Source organism: Choloepus didactylus, chromosome 15 (genome assembly GCF_015220235.1).
Source record: "Choloepus didactylus isolate mChoDid1 chromosome 15, mChoDid1.pri, whole genome shotgun sequence".
Lineage (NCBI taxonomy): Eukaryota > Metazoa > Chordata > Mammalia > Pilosa > Megalonychidae > Choloepus > Choloepus didactylus.
Window position 1 is genome coordinate 59,400,719 of NC_051321.1, and position 4,697 is coordinate 59,405,415.

A 4,697-nucleotide genomic window follows, 5' to 3' on the forward strand; every position below is an offset into this window, starting at 1 on the left:
TTAGATTGACTATGCCATGCAAGATGAAGAATTAGCTTGTGTGTACCATCGCACATTCTTCTCCAATTTTATTAATTATTTTAGTTCTTCCATGGGTTGCCTATATATTTGGTATCATTAAAGATTCTTCTGATTGCATGTGGGAAAAAAAAGCCAAATCAATCAGACTTGAGCACTATAAAGGGAATTTATTGGGACATAAAAGCAAGAAGATCAGACAAGGCAGGATTCAGAGATCAGACAACATGAGCAGGACTCAATTTCAGCTCACCCTCCTCCATCTGTAAGCTTCATCCTCTTGTTCCATGTGGTGGCCACCCTGCTACAGTAGCTCTAGCTTCATATTCTCTTAGATTCCAGCCTAGCAGGAAAGAAAGTGTGCATCTTTACTGTTGTGTTATTTAACTATGGCTACAATAATGCTGAGTTAAAAAACAAAAAAAAACTCAAAATCTCAGTGGTGACAACAATAATCATTTATTTAACTCATGTATCTGGGGGTTGGCTGCAGCAAGTTGATCTAGTTTGGGCTTGGCTGGCCGGCTCTGCTGATCTTGGCTGGACTTACTCATCCTTCTAGGCTAGGCTAGCTCAGCTGAGCTTTATGGGTCTCTCATTTTCCTCCTGGGACCTATGACCTACCCCAAGCATGTTCTCGTGACGACAGAGGCACAAGAACATTTAATACTAACTGCACAAGCACGTATTAGCTTATGCTGCATCATGTCTGCTAACATCCCTTTGGCCAAAGAAGGTTACATAACTGAACCCCAAATCAGTGAAGTGGGGAACGTTTGCTTCTCCCATGGATGTGAGGAGAAGGGAAAGAATATTTCTGAACAATATTTTTACCTACCACTTAAGCAGATGAGCTTGGCTTGCTCATTTCCAAACCAGTGATTGTGGCCAAGGACATAGATTGCACACTTTGGCCTAAGCCTAGATTCCGTATTCCATCCCTGCGGGCAGCGGTTGCCATCAGATTCATCCAAATCATGTGGGGTAAGAGCGGAGCAGGAATGGTTACCCCAAACCAACATTAGGGTTCTGTTCTCTGAAGAAGAAATGGATGTGAGATGGCAAAACCAACATGATGATTATAATTTTAAATAATATACTCAAACTTCTTGAGCCTTTGGTTTTAGATAGTATCCCATGATTTGTAAGAGCTCTCTTTCATCTTCTCTTCTTTTTCATCTCCCATTTTCCACCTCTATCAGCTTGATTGTTCAAATTGTTTGTTTATATTTATTAATGTAAGACTAGACTAATTAATAAGAGTGGCTGACTGTGTGTATGAGTCGGGGAGAGAGAGTTGGGAGGGAGAAATCTCTGTTCCTCGGTAGGTATGTTCCTCAATATTCATATCCCTTGGAAAGGAGGTGGGGAGAGACAGGCTGTGTACATGGATAGAACCTGTCAACTGACAAACCTCTCTTTAGGGTGCAAGCACAGGGAATCAGATAAATAGGTTTCTTTTCTCTCTGAAATGCCAAAAACAGGGAACTTCACTACGGGATGCCAAAACCCACACAAGGAGCTTAAGTTCTCCCAAGCAGAGGACTTATTTTTTTTTAATACAGCAGATCTTGGGGAAAGGGTGGGGATTTATGAATCTTCTCTTGCTGGCCCATCTGCATGCATGGAATGGTGAAGAAGGATGAGAAAGGCCAGATTGTCTCTGGACAACCTTTCTTTCTCTGGGCAACATTGATTTTGGCTTCTCTTTTTGGTCCTAAGCTCTGAATCTGTTAATGTCCAGCATGGCGATTCACCAAGACCCCTTTGGAAAGAACATTTCCACCTTTTTTAAAGCCTTATCCTGATTATATCTGGGATGCTGCTTCCTCTGCTCTGTTTCATCCATCAATGCTATTTACTTCCTTTCCATCTTCCAGAAAATTACCTAAATCTCTGGTGTACTGATGGCCCCTTGACTGTCTTCAGTTTTGTTGTGAATTTCTTCCTTTTACTGACTCTCCAGAAGAATTTGGAGAGTATAGATCCTTGCATGTTCTCAAGTACACCATCTTGAACCATAGCATACAATTATATATGCATGGTATAAAAACATTTATATTATTTTTGAATAAAATTGGATCTTGCCAATTATATTTTGGGTTCTTTCTCATGGCTTAATTGACACTATTCTGGAAGAGTTTTGAAAGTTGTTCCTCAAAGTCACTTTGTGAAAAAGGAGACCTTCCTCCCTACACCCAAACAACTCTCTTTTTTTAAAAATAACATTAGCTGGAGCTTGTTTGTTTGTTTTGCTACTTTCACGAATAAATGATTCAATGTTCAACTTCAGGAATAATCTAATATAGTAAACAGAAATAAGTTTAAGTTGGCATTTAAAACACAGGAAAATCAATTGATTCCAATATCTGAAAGGTAGAGTTCTTTTCGTTTTTGTTTTTTTTTTTGAATCCAGAACAATCCTAAACCATAAATTTTTATCATTCTAGATCCTTCACTTCAAATCCTGATGGTAGTTGGTGAAGAATGGCAGTAAGTGGTCTGGAATAAGAGTGGAAAAATGACCCATTAAGGAAATGGCTATCTTAGGTTGGATCTAAAACCTTGCCAATACATTTTTATCTGTTATTGTTGGTACTATGTACACATTTGCCATGTGCCAAAATATACTGAGGATGGCTAAAATATACAGAGATTGAGGGAAGGATCAGTTTAGTGGGCTTCAAATGGAAAAGATGCAGGATTGAGATAGTCACTTTCCAGGAGAAAATGATGACTCACACTGGGATGACTTAAATGACATCTGGTTCCCATCTTCTTTGTTTCTTCCCTTGGACTCCATTCAGAGGCACTTCCTTCCAGCTGGAGCTTTTAAAGGCATAATGTGAAGGCAAGATCCACAGAAGTGGGTTTAGAGGAGGAACTTGAAGGAGAAAATGCAGATCATGAGGAGAGACTATGGAAAATTACACCCAGATGGGAGGTAACAGAAAATGTACACACATGCAGAGTAAAATGTACCAATTAAATTATTTATGGAAAGGTAGAGAGGTATACAGTTTTTAATATGGGTAACAAATTTTGAACTGAATAAAATTCAAACTGATATAGAACTGATTGCAATTAGATGGCACACTAAGGCAATTTCTGTTCCTAGCCTTGGAAAACATGCCAGCTCTTTTTATTTAAATGAATGTAGCACTGCACTTGTGGTTTTGCTCTGATTTAATCATTCTACATACTAGTTCCATTCATGACAGCAATACCCTTCTTCCCATTTCATATCTGGAGAGTCACTGGGGAAACTTGCCTGGTGTTTCCAAATAATCTGGGAAGCAGGTAGAGCCATCACCTGGCGGGTGGATTGGGCCTTGTTGCTACAATTATCAGAAGCCAAGCAGAGTTCATAAGAGACTGAACAGGGTGGAGGAAGCAATTCATTTCTGCATTTCAATACCCATTCTCACTTCCTCCTATCCCCAATCCATCACCAGCAAGGAGGAAGTCCAATGTCTCTTTTCAGTATGGGAGTCTATTAGATTCTGTACCATTCTTTTCACACATGATGCTCCTTTTAACCAGATATCACCTGATTTGAGTGATTTGTCTCTGGTCTGGTCTTCCTCCCCTCTTGAGAAAGACCATGCCAATGGAGGTAGGTGATGATGGCACTGGAGACTGACAAAGAGTATGGTTCTTCTGAACACTGTGGTGCTGATCCAGAGTTGATCCAAGCTGAGACAAGTCAACAATAATTATGGGGCACTTTATCAGCACATGGCATTGTCCAAGTCACAGTGGAGATATATTTTAATGAGTAATACATGCATATATACCAAACAGTAACATGAGGCTGACTGAATTATCCCATAAAAGAGTTACAAATAAGGCTAACAGGAAGAATGGAGGTTAATTCTGATGGTGGGGTGGAGGAAAGGAATGCAAATCAGAGAAGATGGAATGTTAAAAGGAGAACACAGGTGTTAGCAGGGAGGATTCTTTACCTCGGTGGTGTAGATAAATCCAGAGGCAGAGCTGGCTTTACACATAGACCATGGGTCCACAAACTCACATACCCTAGCGACCAGGCAGGTACTGTAAATGTGTGAGTCCAGCCAGGTGTAAAGCAACAGGGGATGGCGGAACCTGTGATAAATTAAGGGGCATGCCCCACAGCAAAAAACATTTCATGTTAAAAATTTGTTTTTGCTGAACAAATAAGTCCAGTCTTGACTACAGAGCTTCTCTGTCATCCAAAGGCCTCTTTAAGTTCAGGCCCAAATTGACTCCTCCATCCATGAGGGCACAGTAATATCAGCTAAAGCCGAGTGTCCCAGATGGTAGTGCAGGCCTCAAAGACAAATACATGTTTCTACTGTGGAAGATGGGGTCTTGACAGGTCAGTTTAATGAGCTTCTGCAGGACATTCTGCCACATGTGGCCCTGGAGTCCAGCAGAGGGGGAGCCTGAGGAATTCATGGAGTCGCACAATTTCCCAGGGGTGCTCCTGGAATTCCCAGGCTGTGCCCAAGGTGAAGGGGGTGGAGGGGCACTGCTTCAGCAGAGCAGCTCCACGTTCACTGTTTCACATCCTGGGCTCCTGAGTACGTTCTTGTTTGAAGAGAGAATGACCCCTGAACATTATGAGTCAGATAAGGAAACTCCATCTCATCTCTTCAGAAAAGAACTTGGGTATGATGCCCTGTCTTGGCTTTCCT

General features: G+C 41.2%; 1 long non-coding RNA gene across 1 annotated transcript; it reads right to left on the reverse strand.

Annotated features, from left to right (window-relative positions):
* Positions 1-242: 242 nt before the first annotated feature.
* Positions 243-3,128, reverse strand: LOC119510966. The gene is made up of 3 exons (XR_005212086.1): positions 2,761-3,128; positions 857-1,054; positions 243-361 (listed from the first exon to the last, which is right to left on the reverse strand). It is a non-coding gene; the product is annotated as an uncharacterized LOC119510966 (long non-coding RNA).
* Between the last annotated feature and the right edge of the window lie 1,569 nt (positions 3,129-4,697).